This window comes from Accipiter gentilis, chromosome 29 (assembly GCF_929443795.1).
Source record: "Accipiter gentilis chromosome 29, bAccGen1.1, whole genome shotgun sequence".
NCBI classification, from domain to species: Eukaryota; Metazoa; Chordata; class Aves; order Accipitriformes; family Accipitridae; genus Astur; species Astur gentilis.
The window spans coordinates 3,614,710-3,627,340 of record NC_064908.1 but is presented as its reverse complement, the minus strand read 5'-3'; the positions used below and the strand labels follow the sequence as shown (position 1 = coordinate 3,627,340).

General features: G+C 58.3%; 1 protein-coding gene across 5 annotated transcripts in view; it reads left to right on the top strand.

Moving 5' to 3' along the window:
* SOX13 (SRY-box transcription factor 13) overlaps positions 1-12,631 on the top strand; it is a 40,686-nt gene that overhangs the window by 16,262 nt on the left and 11,793 nt on the right. The window contains exon 1 of one of the 5 annotated variants that reach the window (XM_049831864.1): positions 3,681-3,782. The exons of 1 other annotated variant lie outside the window; for it this stretch is intronic. The gene's annotated coding sequence lies outside the window, so the exon portion shown is untranslated. Of the gene's footprint in view, positions 1-3,680; positions 3,783-9,856; positions 10,131-12,631 lie in introns of those variants that run through there. 3 more of the 5 variants (XM_049831868.1, XM_049831867.1, XM_049831863.1) reach the window with 3 other exon arrangements.

Here is a 12,631-nt window from a genome sequence, read left to right as displayed (position 1 = left end):
ACCCGATAACACCCGAGCTCCCAGCTGGGTTCTCTGCTCAGCACAAGCGTGTGTGTGTCCCCCAGCTCATGTGCGGGAATGCTGTCTGTCTGTCTGTCTGTCTGTCGGGCAGCTGGCTGCCCCTTGCCCCCCCTGCTCCGTGCCAGCGTTGTCTGCCAGACCCATGACGGTCTTGTGGCTCCGGGCTGGTTACGGCGGTCTGGGTGAAGGAGCAAAAAATTGGGGGTGATGTGGGGAGGAGAGGCTGGAAGCCAGGTTTTAGGGTCTGTCGCTTGGCGTGCCATGGTTTTGGGACTCCCTCCCCCCGGAGTTGTGGGCTGTGCTTTCTGCAAGCCGGGCATTGTTCCAGTCCCTCGCTGGGAGTGGGTAGGACCGATCCCTGCCCGGACAGACGGGGGTCCCGGGGTGCCTCCCAGGACTCCACCGAGTCGTGCCTTAATCTTTAGGGGTGTCTCAACCCCACCACAGGACTCCAGGGCAGAGGGTGAGAACAGTCCGGGGGCTCCCGGCGGTGTCACGCGTGGGTCCCCCGGCGGGGCAGGGGGTCCCGAGGGGAGGGGACGGGGCAGAGGGGCCGCCCCGGAGCCGGCTGCTGGCTGGCTGGACCGGTGTCCCTCCTCCTCCTCCTCCCTCCTCCTCCTCCTCCTCCTCCTCCTCCTCCTCCTCCTCGCTCCCTCTCTCCGCCCGGCGCCGGGGCAGCTCCCACCGGAGGCGCTGGGGACATGGAGCGGACCTGAGCCGGGCGCGGCGGCGGCGGAGCCCGCACCGGCACCGGCGGCAGCACCGAGAGCGGCGGCACCGAGGACCGGGGCGCAGCGCTGCAGCGCGGCGGAGCCGTGAGTGCGGGCGGGGGCACGGCCCCGGGTGGGGGGGTAAGCACGGGCATTGCCCGGTGGGGGGGACAACGAAACGACCCCGGGGCGATGAGCATCCTCCCGGGGCGATGAGCATCCTGCTGGGTCGTGGTCACCGAGACCGGTTGGGCTGAGAGGGTTGGGGGGGGGGGGGGGGGGCGCCTGTTAGGACTCCCCCCCCTCCCCCCCCAAAGCCCGTTTGCTTAAATAGGAGAAGGAAAAAGAGGAAAGGGGGGGGTGCGGTGGAGGGCCCATCTCCCTGCACAGCCCCGTCCCCTCTTGCAAAGTTAGGGGCTGCAAACTCTCCTCCGAGAGTGTGTGTGTGTGTCCCCCCCATCCCGCGCCGGCAGCCGGGTAGGGGCGAGGGAGAGTCCGGCAGACAAGGGGTTAAGCCACGGGCACCCCCGCCAGGGGCACAGGACCGGCAGGCAAGGGGTTAATCAATGGACGACATCCCCCCCCCCCCCCCTCCCCCGACCCTTGACCTGGCTACCAAGAGTTGCCCCACTGAAGCCCCCCTCCCCGGGACCCCCATCCCACCCACCCGGGAAGGTTTCTCGCCCCTTCCCACAGGTCAGGGTGGGACCTGGCCCCTGGCCCGGGCACACAGCCCCGGCCCCCACTGGGTGCTCTGGGTCGGGGATTCAGGGGAGGGGGACAGCGGGGTGTAGGCTGGCAGCCCCCCCTACCCTAGACACGGCACTGGAGGTCACAGCACACACACTGTGGACGGACAGACAGACATGCTGTGCTGGCACAGACAGACACCGTGGCACAGACGGGCACAGGGCCCCGGGTGCCACGACCAGCCCCCGGCACACGCGTGTGTCCGCAGGGCTTGGGGCTGTTTGTGGGTGTTTGGGGACTCTGCGGCGCTCAGGGGTTGGGGTCCCCATCCCTCGTCCCCCGCCGTGGGATGGATGGGACACTCCTGCCCCGTTCACGCAACTCCCACCGCCTTTTCGGTGGCGACGGGCGATTTCTGTCCGATGTGACAGCATCGCTCCAGCCGGCACCGCGGCACCGCCGGGAAGCGAGCGTGGGGTCCGGGCAGGAAAACTTGCGTGGCACCCATGGATGTTTGTCTGTCCGAGAGGGGCTGGGGTTTTTTCTAACAAACTGCAGTGACAGCATCGCGATAACACACGGCCAGAGAGAGAGAGAGAGACTTTGGGACCGGGGTCAGCGCTAAACTCTGTCGCTCGCTGGGACCTAAGAGCGGATGAACCTTGTCACTGAGATTACGTCTTCCCCAGCAGCCATGGCGGGTCCTGCCCGTGCCTCCGAGTCCCGTGTCGGACCCGTCCTGGGCAGATCTGGGTCTCTGGGGGCTGAAGCTGCTGCTCAGCGGAGCCCTCCCAGCAGTGGGGCTTGTGCCGTGGGGTCCCGCAGCCGTCTGGCAGCCCCACGGTGCTGTGCTGGGGCGGCTGGTGGGGCTGGGGGGGATTTGGGGGATTTCACACACACCCCCCCCCCCAGGTGCTGGTAAACCTGGGATCAGGGAGCTGCAAGGTGGGTGATGGAGCACGGCCCCTGCGTGCTGCCCCCGGGGGACCCCCACAGTTAAACACCAACAAAGTTAGTGGCGGAAGAGAGAAACCGAGAGATGCATCACCCAGGGAGCCGTAAAGGAGAGGTTTTCGTGTGAAATGCGCAAATAAATACAAAGCTTTGCTTCTTTCCACCTCCGCCTAATGATTTCCAGTGTTTTATGCAGGGGTTTCGGTGCCAGTGAGGGATGCTGCCCAGGAAAAATTACAGACCGTGGCCGCATATTGTTCGAGTCTCGGTTACATCTTGTGAAGTACCTTCAGCATGGAAAACACTTGACTTCCAAAGCAAATCTGGAGTAATAGATTTTAGGAGTGAAAAAGGACCATTAGCTCAGCTAATGTGATTTTCTCCATAGCACAGACCAGATAATATCACTCAGTTACTCTCCTATTGAGCCAATAACTCGTGTTTGTAATTCATGCAATTTCCTTTTAGTTCAATTTAATTTTGTACAGAATCCATTCTGTTGACACTGATACAGTACTTTTTTTTTTTAAAGCCTGCGATTTCAGAGGCTTTGTGTTAAAAATAGCTGCTGTCCTTTGACAAACGTGGGCAGGCTAAAGACAGTTTTCTAAATCATTTGCGAGTGACACATTTTTACCAGCATCTCCCTTCGTGCTGTTTATTTGTTTCATCGCGACTGGCAGAGCCGCTGCCGGGGCTGCCCTCCCGCGGGGCTGGGGGCTCGCCCTTGGCATATGATCTGGCATCTCACACAGGAGGCAAAATCCCTTTGGAGCAGAGTAATAGGTAGGAGCAGGGATCCCAAATTTTTAAAAATCCATTTTCCTCTCTGACGCGAAGCTCTTTGTGCCATTGGGCAGCTCACGTCCTCCGCCATGCCTGCGTGGCTTTTTTTACCCCTGCCAAATCAGAGCACCCAAACCATCCACCCCCCCGGAAAGTCCTTCTGACGAGCAAAGTTTGTTCCAGTCAGGGTGCAAGATGTCCTGGGGGGAATAGCTGGACTTTTTGTCTCCCTGCCGAAATGTCCATTTTCCGTGGGGCTGCCGGGGGAGCTGTGCCCTGGCACGCTGGGACGTAGGGGAGATGGAGCAGATCATAAATTTGTTATGTGCTGGAGGGGTTTTAATTTCGTGCATGGGAGGCAGAGGAAGGGTTTCTCTCTCTGTGCAGGGAACACAGAGGCACAGTAAATCTAGTCTCTCCGTGGGTTTATTTTTACATTTGTTACTTACTGGTGGGTTCCCCGGGGCGCTTGCCCGAGCCTGCCGCTCTCGCTGCCTGTCACCTTCCTGGAACCGAGACTCACCGGGGCCAAGCAGCCATTACGCACCCTGCGAGCAGGTCGGGGGACGGGGGCGAAGGGTGGCTCTGGGACCCGATAGCAGCGTCCTTTGCACTCCCCAGGTGAGTGTTCGGGAGGAGATGGCGGGGGGGCTGCGTGCCTGCTGCTCCGGGGCTTGCAGAGTGCCGGAGACGGGCTGGGACGCGGGTCCGAGCTGTGTCCCGTGGACGGAGCACCCTCGGGGCCGCAGGGGGCTGGTGCTGCAGGTATTGGGAGTTTGCTGGTGAGCGGGTGGGGTGGCGGAGCGAATCCCTGCGGGATACGGTTGGGCTGCTTTGCTCGCTGCCGGGAAAGCTGGGTCACCTCTGCTGTCCCCAACCCTCCCGCGTGCTCAGCGCAGCCGTGGCCGCTCGGGGATCCCGCCCGTTCTCCGGCGTACGACAAAACCAAACAAACTTTGAAGGATTTCGATGTGGTGCCGGTGGGCTGGCGTCGCAGCAGTGCTGGTGGCTGTGCTTTTGGGGTCCCTCGCTGCAGAGCCGGTGTAATCGGGGGGAGGTCAGGGACCCTCGGGGCCGGCAGAGCAGCGGGACAGCTTGTAAGCCCACGGCCTGCGGCTGCTTGCTGTCCCGCACGAGCCGGCGCGGAGCGCGGTGAGCCCCGCTTTGTCTGCCCGCCGCGAAGCCGCGTTCCTGCTTGCTCCAGCTTTATCCCATTGTAAACATTTACCGCGGTTTTGTGTTCGGCCGGCTTTGTGTGTGCACGTGTAATTGCAGAAATCAGAAAAGCTTTTATTACCAAAGCGGCAACCTTTAACAGGCGGCTGCGACCGATTGTAGGGACGTGCTGTCAGTACAGCTCTGCCCCCGTTTTACACCCTGGAAGTTCCCAGCCACGCTAATAAAATGCGTACTGCTTATTTTCCTAAAGAAATAGGTTTCTTGAAAAAGAAAAAATCCACTCACAGGCAGGGCAGTTGCTACCTACAGCCTGCGATGCCGTGGAGAAAGCCGGCTGGCCTCTTTTGTTCTCTTTTGCGGCCGTGCTGCTGAACGTAGCATCGCCACAAACTGGGAACTAGTAATGAAATATTTTCATTTTCCCTCAGCTAGAAAATACTGATGGGTCAAAGCTGCCTCTTTTTGTGCGTCTGACAGCAGCCTGGTCTGGCAGCGGGGCTGATGGAGGACTTGTGCTCGGCAGGAGGGAGAGCCCAAAAAGACTGGCAGCCTCGGGGTCGGGCGTTCCCCGGCTGGGGGTCCCTTGCAGCATCGCGGCCACCCCTGACCAGCCAGGGCTGGGCTATCCCAGGCTCTGCTGCTGTATTTTTCACAAACTTTGTGGAGGTTTTGGTTTCATTGCACTGCGGGGAGGAAGATTTGGGCCCCTCAGAAGTTTTGCACGATGCATTACTGATTTCCACCCCATATTAACCCAGTAAAGAACATGCAAAAGGGAAATAAATCAGTGCAGCTTATGACAGTTCTGCTGGAAAATATCTCGGTGCCTTTACCCCATCCTGCGCCTTTTGGGGGAGTAACTTCAGGAGTGATATCTGCTCCCCCGGGTAGAGCTGCCGCTGGCCTGGCCGTGCCCCTGGGGAGCTCCTCATGGCTGGGTGCTGCTTGTGCATGGCTGAGAAGTGCGTGGGCTCCTCCAGCACAAGGAAAGTTGGCAGGGTCCAAGGCATCAACTTTTGGAAAATTTTCTGTTGCTTGGAAGCCCTCCCGCCCTCCCTTCCTCCCACTCCATGTCCACCTGCTCCAGGACCACATGTCCCAAGCTGGAACCGCTCCAGCCCCGAACAAGAGCCCTTGGTCTGCCCAGTCCCACCAGCTCGGCGCTGGCGGGGAGGGAGGCTGGGGAGGTGTGGGGGGCACGGCTGGCCATGCTGGGCACCGGCTCGCATCAGTAAACGCCCCAGCCGCTTCGATGGGTCAGTAAAAAATATGAGTAGGGGGGGATGCAGAGCCTGAGTCTGCCTCAACAAAGCATTTGTACAAGTGCACTGGAGCACATGGCTGAAGTGGCTGATAGCATTAGGGGCATTGCTGAAACAGCCTCGTCCCCTTCGCCTCCAAGCACCCTGCCAGCACCTTGGACCCCAAATGGCTCTGCAGCTGCTTTTAGCTGAAATGTGTTGTTTTTCAAGGGGAAAGCTACCGCGAACATTGTACTGGAGGGAAGGTCCCTTCCCTGCCTTCTTGTCCCACTCCTGCTTGCAGCTCTTCAGCTGAAGAATGCAAATTGGGAGATGGATCTGAAATATTTGAAATTCTGCCTCTCCATAATTTAATGCTCCATTACCACCCAGGCCTGCTCGAGGCATGTGACCATTATAAAAGATGCAGTCTGGTGGCTGCAGAGGCCGGGCAGCCTCCCCTCCACGTACCCCCGGGTGTCTTATCAGAGAGGAACAAGATAATGTGGCTCATCATTAAAGCCGACTGAAAGAGCCCTGCGAGCACCCACTAGCCCGAGCCAAAATCTGCTGGCCCGAGTTATTATTTTTTAATTCTCCCTGGTGAAGGCAGTTTTGTGGCAGTTCATTGTCTGTTGGGAGGAAAGAGGATAAGATTATAAATTAAATATAGCAAAGAGAATTAAAAGAACGTGGGACAGCAGCAAGCCCAGTGGGGGTATTTGATCCTCTTTGCCCATGCAAAATGGGGTTATCATGAGCTGGGGTGAGCCAGAGTCTTAACAGGAGAAGGAAAAGAAGATGTAGAAGCAGGTAGATGGAAATACCCGACGGCATTGCCAGCACCATGCAGCAGCTTCTGCCACCACTGTGGTGCTGGGGCCGCCACCTTCCCCTGCTGCCGCCAGGGCCTTCACCGCTACCGGGTGAGAGCCAGAAATCGAACTTCTTTGGACTTAAGTCAACCTGTCCGATTCAGCGGGGCTGGCAGGGCCGAGCGTGGCCAGGTAAATTGGTGGTGGGATGCCAGGGCCAGGCGTGCCGGCAGACCCCCTATGGCAGCACTGCGGGGAGGGAGCGGGGGCATTTCCCAGCAGAGACGAGGCTTTTCATGCCACTGTACTCGGCACCCATTGCAGCAATAGTCACCTAGCGTGACTCTTGCCTGGGTGCCTGGATGGATGGGTGTGGGTTTGCAGAGAGCAGCCCTCATCCTCCGTAGTCTTCCTCCCTTGTTCTGGCTGGGTGTCGATAGCCTTGTTCAGAGCCTGGAACGCCACTTGTTTGAAAAAGCTGAGCTAGGTGATGGTGCGGGTTGGGCTGCAGCGGACGTGCCGGGGTGCGCAGAGTTGGCAGTCCTGGGCTTGCAACGTCTGCTCTGCTCCCCGTGCCGGCCGGCGAGGCCACCAGGGAACCGGTCCCCAGTGCTGGGCAACCCACATCCCTCCTGCCACCACCCCATGGCTGGCAGGGTGCTTTGTCCCCACCGTGTCCCTGCAGGATGCAGAGAGGAGAAGCAGAAACTGGGGACTGCGCAGAGCTGGGACAAAACCTGCAGGGCAGGGCGAGCGTGGCTGCGAGGGTGAGGTGTGCGTGCAAGGGTGTGCAAGCTCTGAGCTGGGCCGGAGGGTGTCGTGTCCCCCCCCCCCAAGGCAGCCCTTCTGGTTCACCTGCCAAAAGTGAGCTGATGTGGGAAGGGTTTAGAAAAACTCTGCCCTGGCCCAGGGTGGTGGCCCTGCCTGCTGCCTGCCTGCCCGCGAGGGCGTAGGGGAATGCCAAAGCCTGGCTTATCTTTTGTCTGGAACAATAGAGGGCTTGGCCCTATTGTTCTACCTTGCACGCCCAGCCGGAAAGTCAGTCCCCTGGGACGGGGGCTTGCACACGAGTGTGCCTGTCTGCAAGAGGGGATTTATGGGCAGGGTTGGCAGGGCCATCCTCGCCAGCCTGTGCTGCCTGGCTCTGCGTGGGCGCTGCTGCCCGTGGGCGCTGCTGCCCGTGGGCAGCTCTGCAGGTGAATTCCCGAGTGGGAGAGGTGGCTGCTTGAGACCTTTCCTGCTCATTTTTCTTGCCGTGACACAGGGATTTCAGGAGCTGGAGGGTTAATCTGGGGGAGGTTCCCAGGGCTACACCTGGGCAGGACCCATCCGTACCTGTGCAGGCTGCAGCATGGGCAGAGGCAGAGCACTCTTTGCCTTTCTTGGAGGCTCTCGGGCTGTGATTTGGATCTCCAGGTGCAACACTGGCCTTTGGGCTTCCCGTGCCCAGTCCATCCTGCTGCATTGCTTCAGGTCTGTGGAACCATCCCGGGAACTGGGTTGGGGAACTTTGCCAGGGTGGCATGAAATGCCTCCAGTCCCTCTTGTTCTCGTCTTGTCCGAGACCCGCTCCACGGCACGCGAGTGGTGAGCAGCACAGCGGGGTATGCGTGCCTGCCCGCGTGTGCCTGCCTGCGCGGGCAGAGCAACTCTGCCTGCCCACAGCTCCGCTAAGCCGTGCGCGGGAGCGCGCCGGGACACGGCACGTGGAGGCAGGAGCTGCCAAAGCCCCTCGCTGGAGGGAACCGGCTCGGGGACCCCAGGGGAAATCGGGATACGGGGAGGGGGGAGACAGGTGCCACCGGGCACAAAGAGCCCCTTGTGTGCTGGTGTGTGCTGCGGGACGCAGGGAGCCCCGGGCTGGCTGGGGGCAGTTGGATACCCCCTTGTAAATGGGGAGGGCTGTCGGCTTCTTGCTGGAGTGCCTTTTCCCTTGTCTGTGCTGTGTTTTTGTCGTGCAATGAAAACTATCCCAGTGGGCCAGTAACCCCAAATTTCTCTGCTCACCCAGAAGAGAGGAGCCAGGCCGGGAGACACTGCATGACCAGGTTTTCATGGGCTTTAGTTCCTTTGAAGGAAGAGGGGAGAGAAGGGGTGAAGCGTGAACCAGCCTTGCGGGATGGTCGTGGTTTGGAGGGTGGCTGCCGCTGGATCCCTTGGGTCCTGCAGTGGGATGGGTGGGGGGGTGTCCCCCACCCCCCAGAGCCTGGGGTCTCTCCCTGAGCTGAAATAATGATAGCGATAAAAATGGCATGAACCAGAGCCCCGCTCCCTTCTGTGATTTCTCTCTTGCAAATATGAGACCTGCCCCGCTAACAGGACCACCGGCCCGGGGGGGTGCTGCCGGTTGCAAGTCCCATTGCTGCTGCTGCAGGATGCTCTGGCTCACCCGCAGGGTGCAGAGCAACGGGGGGGGATGAGCTACCATGGGAGCCTGAATCCACACCCTAAATCAGGGGTAACACCATGAAAGTGGCCATGGCTTACGCTAATAAGGGGAGAAGTCAGGCCGAAAGCGTTTTCCTTGGGGGTCTTCATCCAGACTCAGCCAGCCATGACTTTTCTGAGCCGAAGCACAGCAGGAGCGGAGTCAGGATTGCCATTAGTAAGGGTGTGATGATTTGGAGCAGATGATGGACAGCTACTGGCACTGAGCACCCGTCCTTCAGGCTGCCTTTCCTTTCAGAGGGAGGTTGATGACGGCCCCGATGGCTTGCAGGGCAGCTCCCGTCACGCCAGTAAAAAAAAAATCTGTTGCTGAAATGTCAAGTGGCCCCAGCAGCTGGAGCTCCCCCCTGCCCCAAATTTCGGCAGCAGCTGGGGAGGGCAAAGTGGCTCCGCGGAGCCTTTGTCCCTCCGTGTCCAAGCATGTGACAGTTTGGGCATAAGGACCTGTTTGTTGCAGCTCAGGATCCCGTGCAAAAGGACCCGAAGGTTTCCGGGGTGCTGCAGGGCATGGGGCACTGTGAGCGCAAGCGCGGCCCCATGATTTTTGGCTGCCACCGTGGGCTTGGGTGCCACGTGTGAGAGGTACCGGGGCTGGCTCCGAGCATCCTTTCGGTGCTCATGTGTATCCCTGGCTCACCTGGGGAAACGTGAGTGCAAATAAGATGGGATTGCCCCCTGCAAATGGGAGACCCCCACAAAGCCTGGGGACAGCTGGAAAAATAATGACATTAGTGGAAGGTGTAAAATGCCCCAAGAAGCTCAACAAGGGTAGGGGGTGACGGACACCGGCCGACGCCACGGGATGCCATTGGGATGGACCGTGGGGCTGTGCCAAAACAGCACCGGGTCCTGCGTGCCACAAACCTCACCCGTGTGTCCTCCGTGGCACGGTGCGTGGAAAAAGGGTTTGGAAAGTGCTGCCCTCCCTGCAGCCCCAGCCTGGGAGGTGCCGGGCAGATCACTGTCGAGGCGGGTGAGCCCCGTGTCTTTTTTTTTTCTAAGCAGGAGAGGAAAAGGGTCAGATGTCTTCACCTCTCCGTCATGCGATAGGAAAGTATTGTTTACGAAGCAGCCGAGTCAAACGTGCCCTCCGCTCTGCCTGGAAACGCTGAGTGAGTGAAATTACACAAAAACGACACCGAGATCGGCCTCCCCGATAAGCCCGAGGGCCGCTTTTGGGTGAGGGGAGGACAGAAACTGTGAAGAAAAGGAGGGAGATGTGCTAACCGCTCTCCCTTGCCGCACCGTGCCGTGCTGGCATCGCCGTGCCGTCCTGCCGCGGCTGGGTGAGTTATCCTTGTCTTTCACCTCCTGGCTCTGCTGACCTCATGCTATATGGGGTGGATCTTTATTTGTTCTGGGTTTGCTGATTTTTTGAATTTCTTTCCCATAATTGATTGTTCAATGCAAAGTGGTTAAATTGGGGAGCGGGGAGGTGGAACGAGCTGATGCCTGTGCTGGGGTAGCGGGATGGGGTTCGGGAGCAGCCCCAAGGACCTCCACCGGGTCCCAGGGACCTGGCAGCTCCTCCGAGCACCCACCACCCTGGGGACTTTCGGACACTGCTGGCATCACTGGGACCATGTGCCTGATCCAGCCACCCCGGGTGCTGTGTGTAAAGGCTCAGCACCCGCAAGCCGGGCAGGTTTTGCTGGCCTTTTTTTGCATCCAGGCAAAGCCTTGCGCAAAGGAGGAAACTTGTTTTAAAAATTATTTCTGATGCAGAAAAAAGGCAAGAAAGAGTAAATACCTGTTCTTCAGAGTTCCTCCCTCCTCATGCATCCCCAGCGTCTTCCCTGGTTAACATGCTGTGATATTTTTGTTTTGGCTTGTAATGCAGGGGAAGATAGGAAGGGCAGAGGAGAGGGATGCAATAAGAAGGAGGTCTTTGAAAATATTAAGATTGTGGCATTTGCGCTGTTCCCTGGCACGTTTAGACCTGCAGGGAAGGGGAGTTTCTTCTTTCCGCACTTCTCCCCGGCCGTCCCTGCCCACGCTGCTGCTCAGACCCGAGCAACGCGCTCGTCTCTGCTGAGCACCCCCTTCTCCTGCTGCACCCTCCTGGGGCTGTCAGGCCTTTTCTTAAAGATGCTTTCAATCATGTAACCTTCCCTAGGCAAGAAACCCTGCAAAGACGGTGCAAGGAGTTTTTTCCTTATTGATATGTCTTATTGAGTGGGAAAAAAACAAAACAACAAACCCATCTTGCAGACTGTCTAGTCTTGAGGCCAGGAAACGGGAATGACCAGTGCGGTCCCCGGCCATCACGTGGGCTGTCGCTGGGATTGTTCCCGCGCCTTCTTCCTCCGGGCTTTGCACGGTTTTAAATAATTCCAGCGCGACGGAGTTTCCTCCGCTTCCCTGATGAGATCATTCCCAGCCTAATAAATCTCATGGCCAGGAAGTTCCACCTGAGGTTCAGTTTAATTTTTCCCCTACTTAAAACCATCCTATCGCTCATCCCAGTAAAGGAAAAATGTGTTTGGGTTGTGGCTGTGAAGGTGGTGGACCTCTGCCAGTTTACACCCACGGAAGGATCCGACCGCCTCTTTGTATTTAATGTCGTTATTTGGATAGTTATAAAACTACCAGCTGGTTTTTGTGTGCATCCTAACACAGCCAGGCTCACGGGAGGCAGCATCCCTGGATTTTGGGTTGCGGAAGCACGGCTAGGAGGTGAGGGGGGGGGGGGGTCCCAGCAAAGCCCTCGTGCTGGGGGGGCAGCGTGGGTGGGAAGCAGCCGAGTAATCCTTTGTGCCAAGACAGGAAAGGGTTTTGCGGTGATGTGTTCCTCTGCCATCTCATAAGAAACCAGAGCAAGGTGATAAAAACCCCCTCAGAAGCACTGTGAAACCAGAGTTAGCAGTAACCTGGAAATTGTTAGTGAGAGGGGGCAATAGGAGGCTGGGACGTGGCCCAGTTAAAACGTGTGCCGGGCTGGATCAAACGGACCCGGGTACCCACAAGGACTACGTTGCGCTTGTCTCATCATTATCACGGGAGGCTTTGTTTTCCCATTCCCACCCAGAGCATCCCGTGTCGCCAGGCTCCATCACCGCCTCCTTGGGTCCGGCCGGTCCCTCTGACCTGGGAGGTGGCAGGGGCAGGACGCAAGCCTCGAGGGGGTGAGTTGGATTTTAGCAAGTGGGATTATTCCTCAAGCTTTAGAAAAGCAGGAGCTGAGTTTCTGAGGACAGAGTTACCCTCTGAGGACTCGATCTGCTGTAGCTTAGTGCTTGCACAAGCCATCGGCCAGTGCCCTGAGACAACCTGCTCCCAAAAGAGCTGGGTTCTCCTGGTGTACATAGGTGATGGAGGACATAGAGCCATCCTGTTAAGCAACCCAGATTCTCTTCTTGCCCCTGCCACAGCCTGAGAATTCATTTTTTTCTCCCTGTCTTGCAAATGTTCGCTTAAGTTTTGAATAGCAGGATTGATTCGATTTCCCCCTGAACCTCTGAAGGGCTTCTCTGCTGGCATGCATCAGAGAGATATGCATTTCATTAGCAGTCCTGGATATGGCCTGGAGGCCTTTGAAGAAGGCAGGTTGGGTTTTTTTGGACAGAATTAGTAAATCTATGCTAGCTGGTTGTAATTGCTTTAGGGTTAAATCTTCCAAGTGCGGCGTGGTAATAGGAGACCTGCATTGCTGCTTTTCATCTTAGTAGATGGAGAATTGATGCTTCCCCCACTGAAGAGCCATAATGTGGCAGTGCTGAGGCTGTGGCTGTATGAACTCTTCTGAGGGTCAAGGGGGGAGATATCCCCCCAGGGGGGGCACCAGGAT